Genomic DNA, 18,560 nt, shown 5'->3' with positions numbered 1-18,560 from the left:
ATGGACTGCTGTCAAAAATTCACCTTCAGATCAGTGTTTACAACAAGTTGTTACTTTGTATATACTCTGTTTCATTCATCTGCAGATCATAGGGGTGAACTTTGATTTGCATATGCTGCAACTTTTCAAGTTACATTTTTTTAAAATGAATAGTTGTTCCTAATTAACTGTAGCCAGGTGCTTGGCTAAGAATAGAGACATTGGCTGCATCTAGCTGCTGTTCTGCAGTGCTGAACTGGTTAGCAGCTATATCAGCAAGAGGAGGGAACTGTTTAACAGGAAGAGTTCAGTAGACTGAATCAGGCAGCATTACACTGTGGGGATTGTGGTCCAGCGGAGAGAGACTCTACTGTAATCAAGAGCATTTGAACTGCATTTCCCTGAAGGAGATTGCCAGGGGGAAGGGAAAGGGCTGCATTTTGTCAAGCTGTACACAGCTTGCTCTTGCCATGAGAGAGCCTGAAGAGTGCACATCATTGTCCAGTGTGCACCACCACTGCTGCATCAGCGGCCTGAGCAGGATCTGATATGCTGAGTACAGGTGTGCCGACAGCCAAAGTCACCTAAATGCAGAGCAGAGTGGACTAATTGCTGTGTGTGACCAGATGGTAAGCTGCAATACTGCTAGGACTGGTGAACTGTTTTTATGAGTTACTATCGTCTGCTAAAGAGAGAGAGACTGAGCCCTTTAGGAACTGACCATACAGCCATCTAGTAACCTTTTTGCTGCCTGCCTGCTTGACTGGAACTATTCTCATGTGCACCAATGGTACAACTGGGCCCAAATGCTAGCCGGCTGAAGAGTTAGGGCAAAAAACTGTCCCTTTGCATCTGTTACACAGAGGCTTATTGTTTATGCTAAAAGGTACCTCTCGGGGGACATTGCACCATATCCTAGCTGTTCTCCTAAAGTGCACTCTAGACTAGTTATAGTATAATTATTCACATTGTAGTTAATGCTTATATGCACTGTTAATGCAGACTTTGCTGATTCATGAGTTATTCCCAGTCTAGTGGTACAGAACTCTACCCTAAGTTATCTTGCATAGTGATTATACTGTTTAGCAGACTGTAACTCAACCTACCTTCTGTGTGTTCATTTGTGCCCAAACCACCATTTATTCTAACCTGCACTAATACATTGAGTTAATTTACCACTACACGGTTTTATGTTTATTTCCTGGTGTTAATTCACAGCCGCGTTAAAGGTATTTATACCTTCTTATAAGTGCTTGCAGAAACTTTCATTCAACCAGGTGTGTCAGAGGGGCCGATGGTGTTGAAGTCGAGGTGCAGAACAGGGAGCCCAAATTACCAAACGGCTCCTGCAGGGTAGGGCTTCAAAACCTTTTATTAATTCCTAAGTAATTATAATCAGCCCTAATTAACTCCTTTGTTCCCTTCTCCCAAAAGCTATAATTTTTTCTGCTATTTTGTGTTTCTATTTTTAAAAAACATTTTTTTACCTTTTTTTGTTTTTTTATTCATTTTGTTTGTTCATTTTTTATGTCACATTAAAAATGTACAAAATTTTTAAAAAAAAGTGTCATTGTAAATAGGACAAATTAAAAAATAACATCTATACTTTTTATATACAGTAACCCCATTTTCAGAATAGAAAAAATGTTTTTAAATGTTCTTTTACATCTTTTATCAATAGATTGAGCAAACCAATATAAACAAAAGAAAGCCTTGTTTGTCCTAAAAAAAAAACATGTATGGATTAATTTATCATTAGCAATGGCAAAGTTATTGCTGAATAAACATGTCCCTAGCAGAAATGTAAAAATTGTAATGTAAATGTAAAAAAATTGGTCTATAAGGGATGTGCAGGTGCAAGAGCTGACATGGCTAAGGTACAAAAGACCAGGGAGCACTCTTTATACCAGGAGGAAAAGAGGTTTAACCTTTTTTACGGTAAGCTGTGAAAATATGCAATAGACTTCTAAAGTTCTAACCAACTCAGTAGATTGCTTCAGAAAGGTTCTAGATATCTTTACTCGTGGACAAAATAAAATTGCTATTAATATTAATAAGAAATAGCACCTTAGAATGTTTACCTTTCGGAGATCAGGATTTTTTTTTAAGAGCAATTTGGACAAAGCTTTGTAAGAGGGTTTACCTTCGTTTTCTTAACTGCAGGTTATGGATTGTGATGCTGTAGTGTTTTCATTATTATTTATTTATTTTTGTTTTTTGGCTAAACTTATAGGACATGTGACTTTTTTCAACCTATGTAGCTATGATGATGGACCCAGGGTAGATATTACTGGCCCTTTTTCAGGCCCTATTCATACCTTCAAGACGCATTGCATCGCTTTGCTTTTGTTTAGCGCTTTTTTTTGCATTTTTGTCATGCAACAGCATAGGGAAGCCCTTTCACTTAAATGGGCTGCCCTACATCCAACAAACATGCCAATTGCAGTGAGCCTTGGGCATTTTTGAAATGTGCATTTTGGCGCATTTTCCATGGGCTATGTGTGAATGGGGCCTAAAATGCATGCAGCAAGCACCAATTCTATTGTCCAAGGTGATAGGTTGATAGTTGTATGGAAAAGAGAACTGATAAGCCAGATGCATAGGCATTTTTCACTTTTCCCCCTGACTTATGACAATTGTAGATTTATGTTCTCCTTGCTTTGCCTAGATCTCTGTGTGGGATTTTTTGTGAAAGGCAAATGTCTCATGTGCATCCAGAATGAATTTAGAACCCCAATTATTAACTAATATGTTGGAAGGCAAGTAGGCATTGTCTTTCTCCACTTAGTTTTGGATTTCCACCACTAGCAGACTCTTTTCTAGAGAAACAAGAAAACAACATTTGGGAAACAAAAACCAACATTATGAAATATAAAGTATATGCCTTTGTCATGGATATATCAAAATCGATCTAAAACAGTAATGACCTGTGGATTTGTGTCCAGAGTTTGCGCATCCCACTAATAAACATCACACCATTCAAAAATCACCATCTGTGGGTACTTCTGTTGGATAGACCTCACTGATGTACAATACGATATGGTCAGTACTGGTGGAAGGTCCAAAGAAAGGAAAGACTGACACCTGAATGGTGTTTTTTAAGTCCTATTCCATATGTTTTACTGATTAGGCTTCATATATACATATTATACAAAGGAGTGTAATCTACAATCTCTAAAAAACAGCTAAAGCCAAATTGGTCACATCTGCTTAGATGCCTGGGTACCAAAATCATTAGCTTAATCAAGACAAAACTATGGAACAAATTTCAATTCAAAACTTGAAAATGAAGGGCTGCAACATACTGTAATACTAATACTAATAAACGTTACAACATTTTTATCATCACTACTGCTAACACACCACAAGGTGGCAACTACCTACTCATGTGCAAAGGAGACATGCTGCATACTGGTAAATTCAATGAAATTTAACTGCACAGCTTTTCATTTATTTCCAACTTTTTAAAGAAATGTACACCATTATTTACAAAACGTTTTTTGCTTTGTTATCCTGACAAACAAGAATAGGTAATTTCAAAATGCATTTGAAATACAAAATTAAATATAAAAAGCATGCAAAGGGCATACCAAATAATGTAAAAAAGCCACAAGCTAGCATTTTCATGATGTTAATATTTGATGAAGTCCTGTAGGCAAAACATGTTACACCAGACCTAATGCAGTTTTGTGGCATTTATTCTGATGTCTTGTCTTTCCTTGCATTGTTCTTTCTGCTTAGCTGACCTAGTGAGGGTAACACTGCAATGATGGATATTAAAAACACCACTTACAGTAGAGCTCTTGGCATTCCAGAACAAAGTCTATCTTTGTCCTTCACATCATGTAAAAACTGACGGGATGACTTTCTCCTGTTTTGCAAGACTACATTCTTCAGTCTTTTCAGAGATTCTGGAAAAGAAAATTGCACATAAATAATACTTATTTCTAGCAGCTAGAGCTTCTTATTGGGTTTTTTTTTTAAAGAAAAAACACATCATGTTCCCCCTAACCCTGATTTTCCATTGACTCCACTCATTAAACATGTCCTGAGCTGATTTTCTTATAAGCTGAAGTGTACAGGACTGGGCTTTACTAATGGAAGTAAACAATATAAGCAGTTCTAAGCTCTACCTAATTACAAAAAAAAACAGATTTGTATTTACAAATAGTGTGCATGTCATATTATACCGTTTTGGTGTAATAAGCCTATTTATAACAAAGAGTATAGGTACATAAAGGGGCTTTCCACCTTCAGTTTATATGTGAAAATCTCTCCTACCCCTAGAAAACTCACAGCAAGCCCTGTGGAAGAAGCAGTCTCTAATATACATTAAAAGTATTCATATACCTTTTTGTAGAACAGGCTGTGGTCTATGGAACACGCTGTCACTGTTTTATGCTATTGGTTTTATGATTAAAAAATGTGTTTGTGATGAATCAGTCCTCAAGTGTGTATTTTTTAAATGGGTGCCTATGCTAATTTCACTTTCCAATCTTTGGGGCATAAAATCATTCCATCCCCTACCCCTAGAATGAGTGGTTATCTTTGCACTTCTGTCAGTGGGCTGTCACTAATGAGAAAAACACACCTGCAGTATTTTTAGGAAAACTACTTGTATTGAAGGTGGGTTGGCAGCTAATGGGCAAGTGTGCAGGTTTTTTTTAATGAATGACACCATAATGCACATTGTGTTGTGTGTTAACATTTTAGCATGTATTACTACAATAGATTGCATCAGATTGAATGAGAATTTAATATGATTTATATATGATGCAGACTTTTAGTGAAATATCTGTAAGCAAAATAAAATGTTTTGGGAGGAAGAGAAGCAAAAATTGGATTTTTATACTTGCCTGTAAAATCTATTTCTTGGAGTACATCATGGGACGCAGAGCAGGCTATAAACATGACTATGTGAGTTATGAGCTAACTATAGATGAATGGACACTGGCAGAAAAAAAAACAGACAGGAAGTCTCCCTATATAACCACTCCTACTCAAGAACAGGGCTGGATCTAGTCTGTCTGATGTGGGGATGCAGTAAAAAATGTCAGGGGGGCAGAGGATGCAAGGACAACAGGACAGTGTATAGGAGTAGGTAGGGCAGTGTACAGGGGATCAGCAGGGCAGAGGATAGGGTCAGCTGGGTGGAGAGCAGGGATTATCGGGGCAGAAGACAAAGATCAGTAGGGCAGTGTACGGGGGTCAGTAAGACAGAGAACAGGGGTCACAAGGGCAGAGAAAAGGGATTAGCAGGCAGAAGAGAAGGATCTGCATGACAGTTTACAGGGTTCAGCAGAATGGAGGACAGGGGTGAGCAGCGCAAAGGACAGGGGTCAGTTTGACTGAGGAGAAGGGTCTGCAGGGCAGTGTACAGGGGCCAGCAAAATGGAGGACAGGGATCAGAAGAGCAGAGGTAAGGGGGTCAGAAAGGCAGTGTACAGTGGTCAGAAGGGCAGTGCACAGGGTTCAGCAGGACGGAGGAGAGCAGGACAGAGGACAGGGGTCAGCAGAACAGAGGACAGGGGTCAGCAGGACGGAGTACGGGGGTCAGCAGAACGGAGGACAGGGGCCAGCAGGATGGAGGACAGGGGCCAGCAGGGCAGAGGACAGGGGTCAGCAGGACAGAGGACAGGGGACAGCAGGACAGAGGACAGGGGTCAGCAGGATGGAGGACAGGGATAAGCAGGGCAGAGGACAGGGGTCAGCAGGGCAGAGGTTAGCAGGACAGGAATCAGCAAAGCGGAGGACAGGGGTCAGCAGGATGGAGAACAGGGGTCAGCAGGGGAGAGGACACGGGTCAGCTAGACAGAGAACAGGGGTCAGCTGGACAGAGAACAGGGGTCAGCAGGGCAGAGGACAGGGGTCAGCAGGATGGAGGAAAAGGGTCAGGGGGCGGAGGACAGGGGTCAGTAGGACAGAGAAAAGGAATTTGCTGGCGGAGGACAGGGGTCAGCAAGACAGAAGACAGGGGTCAGCAGGATAGAGGACAGGGGTCAGCAGGACAAAGGACAGGGGTCAGCAGGTGTGGGAAGGAAGGATGAAAGGCGTGTGATCAGACACTAACATCAAATTCTACAGTTTATTCAAAAGTGATAAAATACATACATGTAACAAATATAAACATGCTACGTTTTGTGAGAAAGGGTTACAAAATATATATACACACGCTTGTAGTGTTACAAATAGGACATGCCCAAATGAGGGCAAATGCTAAAAACTTGGCTGACGCGTTGTGTAGACACATGGACCAACACATTTGCATATGGGAAGGAGTGGTTAGTAGGGAGACTTATCATGTGTAGAATAGTTACTACATGACCACTACTAACCACTCCTTCCCATGTGCAAATGTGTTGGTCTATGTGTCTACACAGACTGGTTTTCATCTTTTAAAAGCTCTGATGAAGAGGTTATCCTCGAAACGCGTCAGCCAAGTTTTTTGCATTTGCCCTCATTTGGGCATGTCCTATTTGCAACACTACAAGCGTGTGTGTATATATATTTTGTAACCCTTTCTCACAAAACGTAGCATGTTTATATTTCTTACATGTATGTATTTTATCACTTTTGAATAAACTGTTGAATTTGATGTTAGTGTCTGATCACGCGCCTTCCATCCTTCCTTCCCACACCATTTTCTTCAGACCACCCCGGGTCAGTCTAGGCAGCGGGACACACTTGATCACTTTCTCCAGTTTGGCAGGGAAAAAAGAGAGAGAGGAGCGCCTCTAAGTAAAACTGCCTAATTCCATGTAATAAAAGGAAATATAGCCACTTACATATTGGCAAAGAACAATTCTCTCCATAAGTCGGTAACTGGTAGTGGGCTGCAGATAAAACACAAGCTGGGGGGGTGTCACTAATCCATAGCTGCAATGATGACAAGGAATCGGGAAGGGAACAGCCGATCATGCAGGGAAGAAGAGGACAGCTCGCAGTGCCAGCGTGTGACGTCAGCCGGGTAGAGGAGACACAACGCGTTTCAGAGCATGCGCAACATCCGTGGGGCGCATGCGCACTCCTTTGTCAAGTGTAGTGCTACAATTTCAAAAGCCAAGCTTTTCAAGCCAGAAGCCCTAAACTAAGAGGGATGATTGGACCATGGGCCCAAAGGTCCAGCCGAGTCCAAAAAGGGCAGGAAAAAACCCTATGACACATCTACTATGTCTGCAAACCGTGTGCTCCTTGGCCAAGGCGATGCTACTAAAATCACTGGTATAACTTCCAACCAAATTCTTCATAACAGGCATGGAGTAATATATATGTATATATATAGATATATATCTATATATATCTATATCTATATATATATTTACAGTAGTTTTATATATATATATATATATATATATATATATATATATATATACAGTATCTCACAAAAGTGAGTACACCCCTCACATTTTTGTAAATATTTTATTACATCTTTTCATGTTCAAGTAGTGAGTGTACAGCTTGTATAACAGTGTAAATTTGCTGTCCCCTCAAATAACTCAACACACAGCCATTAAAGTCTAAACCATTGGCAACAAAAGTGAGTAAACAATGTGGATGAGTGGTGCTCATCTGAGTACAGTATATTAAAACGGTTAATGATGAATTTATTAAGATAAAAAATTAAAATAAGATATAACTCATAGGGTAAGAAAAGTAGGGACCCTGAAATAGGGAACCAATGTACCCCCCGATACAGCGGGACTTTTTAGGCGAACAAAACAATTGAGTTTTTAGTAAAATCCTTATTTATTTTTTGTTAGAAAAAAAAGAAGCATAAAAACAGGACAAACTAAACATAGACCTATACAAGAGTGCCTATACAGTAGATTTCCTTTCATACTGAACATTATATACTTTTGTCCATAAATACATATTTCTCTATATGCCTGACATGTTTCAGGACTAGGGATGAGCTTCGAGTTCGAGTCGAACTCATGTTCGACTCGAACATTGGCTGTTCGCAAGTTCACCGAACAGCGAACAATTTGGGGTGTTCGCGGCAAATTCGAATGCCGCAGAACACCCTTTACAAGTCTATGGGAGAAATCAAAAGTGCTAATTTTAAAGGCTTATATGCAAGTTATTGTCATAAAAAGTGTTTGGGGACCCGGGTCCTGCCCCAGGAGACATGGATCAATGCAAAAAAAAGTTTTAAAAACGGCCGTTTTTTCAGGAGCAGTGATTTTAATAATGCTTAAAGTCAAACAATAAAAGTGTAATATCCCTTTAAATTTCATACCTGGGGGGTGTCTATAGTATGCCTGTAAAGGGGCGCATGTTTCCCGTGTTTAGAACAGTCTGACAGCAAAATGACATTTCGAAGGAAAAATTCCATTTAAAACTACCCGCGGCTATTGCATTGCCGACAATACACATAGAAGTTCATTGATAAAAACGGCATGGGAATTCAACACAGGGAAACCCCGAACCAAAATTTAAAAAAAAAATGACGTGGGAGTCCCCCTAAATTCCATACCAGGCACTTCAGGTCTGGTATGGTTATTAAGGGGAACCCCGGCCAAAATTTAAAAAAAAAATTGCGTGGGGTTCCCCCTAAATTGGATTGGATTTTAAGGGGAACCCCGCGCCAAAAAAAAAAAAAAAACGGCGTGGGGGTCCCCCCAAAGATCCATACCAGACCCTTATCCGAGCACGCAACCTGGCAGGCCGCAGGAAAAGAGGGGGGGACGAGAGTGCGGGCCCCCCCCTCCTGAACCGTACCAGGCCACATGCCCTCAACATTGGGAGGGTGCTTTGGGGTAGCCCCCCAAAACACCTTGTCCCCATGTTGATGAGGACATGGGCCTCATCCCCACAACCCTGGCCGGTGGTTGTGGGGGTCTGCGGGCGGGGGGCTTATCGGAATCTGGAAGCCCCCTTTAACAAGGGAACCCCCAGATCCCGGCCCCCCCACTGTGTGAAATGGTAAGGGGGTACTTACCCCTACCATTTCACTAAAAAACTGTCAAAAATGTTAAAAATGACAAGAGACAGTTTTTGACAATTCCTTTATTTAAATGCTTCTTCTTTCTTCTATCTTCCTTCATCTTCTTCTGGTTCTTCTGGCTCTTCTGGTTCTTCCTCTGGCGTTCTCGTCCAGCATCTCCTCCGCGGCATCTTCTATCTTCTTCTCCTCGGGCCGCTCCGCACCCATGGCATGGGGGGAGGCTCCCGCTCTTCTCTTCATCTTCTTCTTCATCCTCTTCTCTTCTTCCTTCTTCTCTTCTTCTCTTCTTCATTTTCTTCTCCGGGCCGCTCCGCATCCATGCTGACATGGAGGGAGGCTCCCGCTGTGTGACGGCGTCTCCTCGTCTGACAGTTCTTAAATAACGGGGGGCGGGGCCACATGCCAATGTAAATGTTTTTATGTCGGAAAAACAAAATTAGAGTTTCATAAAAGGGTGGCACGACACATCACTATTATGAGGCAAGCGGACCCGGACCTCCCTCTAGGGCGACATGTGCGAGACCACCACACGGGTACATTTCCCCTTGTCCATTTCACCATTCTGGACCGGATTCATCTGGATACGAGGTGTGGTGATTGGAATAAGATCTTGCTCCAGAGGGAGGTCCGCTGGATCGCAAACCTCAACGCTACTCAATTTCCAGGCTTGAATACTCAAATGAGTTGTTGCCCATTTCTAGACGGCTTTATATCAGGAGGATATGAAAAAGAATAATTTATTGTATATTCTATGGCCATGTTTAAATAGGATGTTTAAAGAATTTAAGATCGATATGTTAACTAACTCTGTGGATCTGTCCATTCAATATACAAAAATGTTGTAGTACTTATGAATATATATCAGTTATGAATGTATTCAATGTACTCAATATAGATGACAATGTATCTATTGTGCTTATGTTCCAGATTGCTATCTTTGATTATGTTGTTCTCCTTCCTTTGTTTCAGATGCTTCACAGTTCAAAGCCCTGTTTTGTACCCATGGATCGCATGGAAGAAAACCATCAGGCCTTCAGAAAGAAACTCAAGACCTTCCTCTTCTAAGAAGCTTGACAACACAGGACGGATCCAGCGCCTTGAGGCGATTCAGTTCGCAACTACAGCGCTATACAAATCATTCATTCATTCACCCATCAATTTTTATCCCCTTTTCATCACTGCACCCGACCGTGTCCTCACACCCAGATTCATAGAACAAATTGAAATTTTTTTTTTGACATGCGTTTTTGATATATATTTCAATTTTTCTTCTTTATGCATTTGGTTCGGGCTCTGTCTCCGCCCGGCGCACGTAGGCCGCGCCGGTTCCGATGAATGGCGGCGTGGCCTTCTTTTACACCGCAGATATGTCCGATTATTTCGGACGTGCCATAGCGGTGTTTCCTGCGTCGGAGGGACTCATCTGCATGACGCTCCCCCGGCGCTTAGGCGCCGGGCGGGCGCTGTTTTGTCCCTGGGGCCTCCATGTTGGATGTCCCAAGTCTCAAGTCCCCTGCTCTTTTACAGCCTCTCATTTTCAATGTTTTAGTTTTTGATGGGCATTCATAGATCATAAATTCATTATTTATTTATTATATATCTATTTTTTGGTTGCCATGGTGATGATGTGGTCCCCCCCGGCAACCTGTCATGCAGTCTTTGTATGCTGCTGCTGCGTTGGACGTGTTGGCGCGGCCTCACAGTAACGACGCAACCTTTTTTGTCTCCTCTGGGTCACCATCTGTCTATACTTTTGTGTACGTCGCGCGGTTATGACGTCATTTGTCATGCGCGACTCCGTACATCCACCTCTGCTGACACTGTGGATGTGGTCTGCACTGCGCAAGCGCCGGCGGCTATTTATAGCCGCCTCGGCGTCCTGCTCTATGTCAGACCGTACCCACGAATGCTCATCACGTCCTAGGTCTCTGTCTAAATAATAAGTAAGTAACAGAAAGCTGTGTTGTGCATTTTTCACTTTCCATGTTTTTCTAATGAAGGAGCAGCAACTTTGTTGCCATATCCTCCATTGTATTTTCAATGTAGTCTATTTGTAATTATACTGCTGGTCCCCCCCATCTATACACATATGGAGCCAGACCCATGAAACATAATTACTGGAGTGAGAGTTATATTCTCCTTTCCTCTAGATATATGCCTTTTGTTATTATATTCAATATTTTTTGAGTTTGAACCCAAACAAGGATATCAACCCTGTTTTTAAAAAAAAGTATTTGTATAACAATGAAAAGACCATCAGCATTATGGCTATAATATAGATTTGTCTATTTGGCTTGATATCATGCAGATAATAATCTATAGCAATCTGATAAGCTCGCAGTAGTCTAATATAATTAACTTATATAAATTCCCTCCTTTTTTCCTCTTTTTCCCCCCTTTTTCTCCCCTACCTTTTTTCAGAGCTACAGTGAGGATGTGGCAGGGCCGTCCTTATATTTGGGGGCCTTTGCGGAGTTATTCCTGAGCCCAAGGGAGAGCCGCCACGCCCAGTTCTGGCTAGTTGGTGGCCATCGCCTTTTTTTAGCAATTTTCTACTGATACAAAAGGTTGCTTTTTGCACATCTTATGCACAGTATTTTTTCTTAAAAAGATTGGATTCTGGTATGTATGTTGGACACTGTCGGATGTCATGTTATGAATTGCTTATTCCATATAATATTCTTAAATATGTAAACTGTTCTTGCTTGTCTTTTCAGAATACGCCTTGATACATATATTTTTCTCTTGACAATACACCTCTGAAGAAGGGACATAGTCCTGAAACATGTCAGGCATATAGAGAAATATGTATTTATGGACAAAAGTATATAATGTTCAGTATGAAAGGAAATCTACTGTATAGGCACTCTTGTATAGGTCTATGTTTAGTTTGTCCTGTTTTTATGCTTCTTTTTTTTCTAACAAAAAATAAATAAGGATTTTACTAAAAACTCAATTGTTTTGTTCGCCTAAAAAGTCCCGCTGTATCGGGGGTTCCCTATTTCAGGGTCCCTACTTTTCTATACCAATTTGGGATGTTGGCAACATACTGAAGGTGATGCAATTTCCCTTCTGTGGTTCACTATATTATACATAACTCATAGAGTAAGGGTTAAAAAGGCTAGTCACAAGGGGGGGCTCGCTGTGTAGTTCTGATCCAGATAGCCGGTGGTGTGGGGTGCTGCTGCTGTCTCGCTAGCTGCAGGGGTTTCCAAGGCTCCAAGAGTCAAGCTGACAGTCGTCTCCCCATCGGCTGTGATGTCACTGGATGTGGGACACAGGGCTTTGTGATGGAAACCCCTGCAGCTAGCGAGATGGCAGAAGCACCCCACACCACTGGCTATCTGGATCAGGACTACGCATCGAGCCCCCCCTTGTGACTAGTCTTTTTAACCCTTCTCCTGTGAGTTATTTCTTATTTTGTGTACTCACTTAATAGACCAAAGGTTTTAATAAGGAGACATGAAAAACATTCGAAATACGCATATTAGAAGGAAGATCTAATGCGTAAGCCACTGGGTTAATCCTGCGAAGAATAAGCAAAGGCCCAATAAACCGAGGTGCAAACTTCAAAGAGGGAACACGAAGTTGGAGGTTGCGTGATGACAGCCAGACCCTGTCCCCAACCTGGTAAGAAGGCACAGGCAGGTGTCTGCGGTCAGCGTGGAGTCTGTACCTATCATTAGCATGTCGCAAAGCCTCCTGGACTTGTGCCCAAGTAGAACGAAGACCACAGAGATGCTCCTCTAACGCAGGAATACTCTGCGGAACAAATGAGTCAGGCAACATGGAAGGTTGGAAACCATAGTTCGCCATAAATGGGGACAATCAGGAAGCAGAATTCAAGGCACTATTGTGAGCAAACTCCGCCCACGGTACGAGGTCTGACCAGTTGTTACGATGGTCAGAAATGTAGCAATGTAGGAATTGCTCCAAGGACTGATTGGCTCGTTCTGCGGCCCCATTAGACTGCGGGTGATACGCAGAGGAGAAAGTAAGTTGAATTCCCAACTATGCACAAAAGGCTTGCCAGAACCGGGACACAAACTGACTACCCCAGTCCGAGACAATCACTTTGGGTAGCCCATGTAAGCAGAAGATCTCCCGAGCAAAAATGGAAGTGGAATACAGTGAGACATTTTCTCTGGTCAACCACCATAAGGAAAACTGTGTTGCCCTGGGAGTTGGGTAACTCTACAATGAAATCTATAGACAGGTGGGTCCAGGGCCTCTCTCCATTGGGTAAGGGTTGTAGGAGGCCCACTGGAAGGTGTCATGGAGCCTTACTCTGAGCACACACGGAACAGGCAGCTACAAAGGCGGTTACATCATCACGTAGACTAGGCCACCAGAATTGTTGGGAAATGGCCCAAAAGAGTTGACTCCTCCCAGGGTGGCCAGCAGCCTTGGGAGAATGGTAAGTCTGGAGCACGGCAGTACGGAGACTCTCTGGGACAAAGCAGCGGGCACAAGGTTTCTCAGGAGGAGCATGGACCTCAGCAGCAACAATTTTGAACTAGACAAGAGAAGAGCCAATTGCGCCCTTCTGGGAGAGAGGTGTTTAGCCTCAGACAAGAATGTGAGATTCTTATGGTCAGTAAGAATGAGAACCGGCACAGTGGTACCTTCGAGGAGATGTCTCCATTCTTTCAGGGCCAAAATGATCGCTACCAGCTGTCTGTCACCAATCTCGTAATTGCATTCCACAGTAGGGGTCGACTGATATGGGATTTTCTCTGGCCGATGCTGATATTTAGAAATCGCGGCGGCCGATATATGAGGCCGATTTTTTGGGGGCGATATGTTAGGCCGATTTTTTTTTCTTTTTTTTTTCCCCTTCAACTCATAAATTCTAACAGTTAGACCCTTTTTAACACTGGAGCATTTTTCACGTGCTTTTGGGCTAAAAAAAGTGCCTGTAAAGTGCCTGCAAAACAGCTCCCCTGCAGTCTCAGTGTGAAAGCCCGAGTGCTTTCACACTGAGGCGATGCACTGACAGGATGTTAAAAAAAAAAGTCCTGCAAGCAGCATCTTTGGAGCGGTTTTTACCGCTCCTCCACCACTCCTGCCCATTGAAATGAATGTGCAGTGCTGCCGAATAGCCTGCAAAGCGATTCGGCAGCGGCGCTTCACGGGCGCATTTTATTGGCCGCTAGCTGGGTTATAAGCGCCCTGCTAGCAGCCGAATAGCGCCGCTAAAATGATGGTAAAGCGCCGCTAAAGCTAGCAGCGTTTTACCGTCAACACCTGCCCGCTCCAGTGTGAAAGCAGCGTTAATTAATAAGTGATACAGAAAATTTCTTACATTTAAACATTTATATACACAAAAACAGGTAATCAAAACTTTTGGACGAAAAAAAAATGGGCTAACTTTACTGTTTTAGGTTTTTTTTTTATTTATTAGTGTATTTTTTCCAAAAAAATAGCATTTGAAAGACCGCTACGCAAATACTATGTGACATAAAATATTGCAACAACCACTATTTTATTCCCTAGAGTCTCTGCTAAAAAATATATATATATATATATATATATATATATATATATATATATATATATATATAATTTTTGGGGGTTCTAAGTGATTTTCGAGCAGAAAATACAAGATTTTTACTTGTAAGCAACAAGTGTCAGAAAAGATTTAGTCTTTAAATGGTTAAACTGAGAACTCCTACACACAGAGTTCAGTTCATTGATAAGTAGAAACATTGTATCTCTTCTTGGTTCTTTTATCAGACTTGGCAGGCTGCCCAGGGAGGACAAACAAGTCGCTCCATGGAAGACTTCAGGCAACTTGCATTGACTTCTATTACAGAAGTCATTTGCAAGTCGTGCTAAAGTTATAATGGCTGATATATCGGTTGACCTCTACTTCGCAGGTGACAATTTCTTGGAAAAGTAGCCACAAGGATGCATAGCACTCTCAGAGGGACAGAAGGGCGCCAACTCCAGTCTCAGAAGCATCAACCTCAAGGATAAAAGGTAACGTAGGAGCAGGATGTGCCAACACCGGAGCAGAAACAAAGGCAGCCTTGAGACTCTCAAAGGCCTTAATGAATTCTGGAGACCAACTCTGTGGGTTACCGTCCTTTCTTATCATATCAGTCAGGGGCTTGACCAGAGACGAAAAGTTACGAATAAACTTCCGATAAGAGTTGGCAAAGCCAAGAAAACGCTGCACAATGGAATAGACTCATGAGTCACATGGGCAGGCTGTAGAGGTCTCCCATCAAGAGCCGCAATGGCAAGTGGAGTGTCACGCAGCTGCAGCGGAATGGAGTGTTTCGATATAAAGGCAGCATCAATGAACAGGCCTGCAGCCCCAGAGTCAACTAGAGCCTGTATCTCGACGGATGACTCAGCCCAAGAAAGGGTAACCAAAACCAGGGGCTTATCCTTCTGGATAACTGGGGACGAAACAACGCCACCTATGGTCTGTCCATGACAGGACCTCAAGGTTCGGGTGTTCCCTGGACGGCTAGGACAAGACTTCAAAAAGTGACCTGCCTGGCCACAATAAAGGCACAATCTCTCCCTCCTCCTAACGGTTCTCTCATCTGCAGAGAGATACGTGAAGCCCAAGTGCATGGGTTCATCTTCACTGACTGACTCGGTACCAGGAGGCATGGGGGGTGAGGGAGGCAAGGGTGGGACTGCAAAGCTCCGAGGCAAATGTACAGGAGGCTTCTTTCGTCTTTATCTGAGTCTGGAGTCAATGAGGATGGCAAACATGATCAACTTCTCCAGCTCAGTGGGTATATCTCGGGCTGCTATCTCATCCTTGATGGTATCCGAGCGACCATGAGAAAAAGCAGCCACGAGGACCTCATTGTTTCAAGCAACATCTGCTGCCAGAGTACGGAATTCAATGGCGTAATTGGCAACAGTTCTCGTACTCTGTTTAATGGACATGAGGCACTTGGCAGCAGAAGCGGAGCATGCGGGAACGTCAAATACCCTTTTAAAAGAAGCCACAAACTCAGGGTAACTCAAGACAACAGGTTTTTGCACCTTCCATAAAGGGTTTACCCAGGCCAAGGCTCTCTCAGAAAGCAAAAATATCACAAAACCTACTTTGCTTCTGTCCGTAGGAAACACCTGGGGCAGCATCTCAAAGTATATCTCAACCTGGTTGAGAAACCCTCTGCATTGGACTGGATCGCCCCCAAATCGCTGGGGAAGTGGAGCAGAATCAGACATACCTCTTATAGATGTAATACCCAAGGCGGGTGCCTGCACACAGGTTGTACCGGACAGCAGCAGGGACGGCCTGCAACACAGGTTTTACCGGAGCAGCCACAGTGGGAGATTCCAGGTGAGCCGTGCGGCTCAGGAATGCTTGCAGCGCCATGGCAAACTGATCCATGCAGTGATCCTGCTCATCCAATCTGGAAAAAATATTACCAACAAGTGGATTGACTGCATCTTCTGAATTCATGGCCTTCGCCTACTGACAGAAACCAAGAATCAGACCGAGACAGAAGTACAGTTAAATCACACTTGTTTAATAACAATAAAAAAGGTAAACAGAGTAAACATAGTCAAAACCTAGCCAGAGTTCAGGAACCGGAACCGATAGTCAGACAAGCCAAAATGTCAGGGAGCTAGAGAACAGCGTAGTAGAACAGCAAGCAGGATCTGGAGCCAGAAGGAATGTCAGCCAAGCAAGTCTTTAAAAGGAACACAGGAGAGCGTCTCTAGAGATGTGACCAAGGCAAAGGCAGAGATCATCTGGACTAGATGGCTTAAGTAGACAGGACTGACGAGCAGGTGAGTCATTGTGGAGAGATAGGAGCTGGCAACTAGCCGACAGTTGAGCAGCCAGCTCAGAGAAGGAAAGGCTGAGCCCAGCCCTGACAGCCCTGACACATTCAGAAATGGAAAGAGTATGGCACAACTGCAAACCTACCAAGACATGGCCGGCCACCTAAACTGACAGGCCGGGCAAGGAGAGCTTTAAGCAGCCAAGAGGCCCATGGTAACTCTGGAGGAGCTGCAGAGATCCACAGCTCAGGTGGGAGAATCTGTCCACAGGACAACTATTAGTCGTGGCCTTTATGGAAGAATGGCAAGAAAAAAGCCATTTGTGAAAAAAAGCCATAAGTCCCATTTGCAGTTTGCTAGATGCCATGTGGGGGACACAGCAAACATGTGGAAGAAGGTGTTCTGGTCAGATGAAACCAAAATTTTACTTTTTGGCCTAAAAACAAAATGCTATGTGTAGCGGAAAACTAACACTGCACATCACCCTGAACACATCATGCCCACCGTGAAACATGGTGGTGGAAGCATCATGTTGTGGGGATGCTTTTCTTCAGCAGGGACAGGGAAGCTGGTCAGAGTTGATGGCAAGATGGATGGAGCAAAACACAGGGCAATCTTAGAAGAAAACCTGTTAGAGTCTGCAAAAGACTTGAGAATGGGGCAGAGGTTCACCTTCCAGCAGGGCAACGACCCTAAACATACTGCCAGAAGCTACAATGGAATGGTTTAGCTCAAAGAATATTCATGTGTTGCAATGGCCCAGTCAAAGTCCAGACCTAAATCCGATTGAGAATCTGTGGCAAGACTTGAAATTTTCTGTTTACAGACACTCTCCATCCAATGACAGAGCTTGAGCTATTTTGCAAAGAGGAAAGGGGAAACATTTCACTCTCTAGATGTGCAAAACTGGTAGAGACATTCCCAAAAATACTTGCAGCTGTAATTGCAGCAAGGTGGTTCTACAAAGTATTGACTCAGGGGGACTGAATACAAATACAGGCCACACTTTTCACATATTTATTTGTAAAAAATTTTGAAAACCATATATCATTTCCTTCTACTTCACAATTATGTGCCACTTTGTGTTGGTCTATCACATAAAATCCCAATAAAATACATTTACGTTTTTGGTTGTAACATGACAAAATGTGGAAAATTTCAAGGTGTTATGCATACTTTTACAAAGCACTGTATAAGAATTGTAGAAGGTTGGCTATTTGGCCCTCCTTAGTGATGTCTTCTTGGTATCTTAAAATTTTCACATGGAATACAATAAACTTGCCGTATATACTCGAGTATAAGCCGACCAGAACATAAGCCGAGGCACCTAATTTTACCACAAAAAACTGGGAAAACTTATTGACTCGAGTATAAGCCTAGGGTGGGAAATGCAGCGGCTACTGGTAAACAATGCCCTTCTGCAGCCTTACTGTGTCCATCTGCAGCCTCACTGTGCCAATTTGCAGCCTCACTGTGCCCATCTACAGCCTCACTGTGCCCACCTGTATCATCAGTGCCCATCTGCAGCCTCACTGTGCCCATCTACAGCCTTACTGTGCCCATCTGCAGCCTCATCTTTGATTACACACAGCGGGTGTCTCCCACTGTGTCATGCAACTGCAGTCTGTTCGGCGGCGGTCCACTGTAACAAAGCCCCGCCTCCTTCTTGTCTGTGATAGACGGAACATTGATTTAGTTTCCCAGCATTGTATCAGTGTTCAGTGTTCCGTGTATTACAGACGAGGAGGAGGCGGGGCTTTGTTACAGTGGATGGCTGCCGAACAGCCTGCAGTTGGGGACGATAAAGCGGGACATGAGACCGTGGGAGACCCTCACTCGAGTATAAGCCGTGGGAGGCTTTTTCAGCATA

The 18,560-nt window shown here is 43.1% G+C and overlaps 1 long non-coding RNA gene across 1 annotated transcript in view; it reads right to left on the bottom strand.

Annotated features, from left to right (window-relative positions):
- LOC141107252 (uncharacterized) overlaps positions 1–18,560 on the bottom strand; it is a 72,978-nt gene that overhangs the window by 45,560 nt on the left and 8,858 nt on the right. The window contains exon 2 of the long non-coding RNA XR_012235838.1: positions 3,773–3,890. This is a non-coding gene — a long non-coding RNA (uncharacterized lncRNA). The remainder of the gene's footprint in view (positions 1–3,772; positions 3,891–18,560) is intronic.

The sequence above is a fragment of the Aquarana catesbeiana genome, linkage group LG09 (genome assembly GCF_042186555.1).
Source record: "Aquarana catesbeiana isolate 2022-GZ linkage group LG09, ASM4218655v1, whole genome shotgun sequence".
NCBI classification, from domain to species: domain Eukaryota; kingdom Metazoa; phylum Chordata; class Amphibia; order Anura; family Ranidae; genus Aquarana; species Aquarana catesbeiana.
The sequence above is the reverse complement of the archived record's forward strand: the minus strand, read 5'-3'. Positions and strand labels throughout refer to the sequence as shown.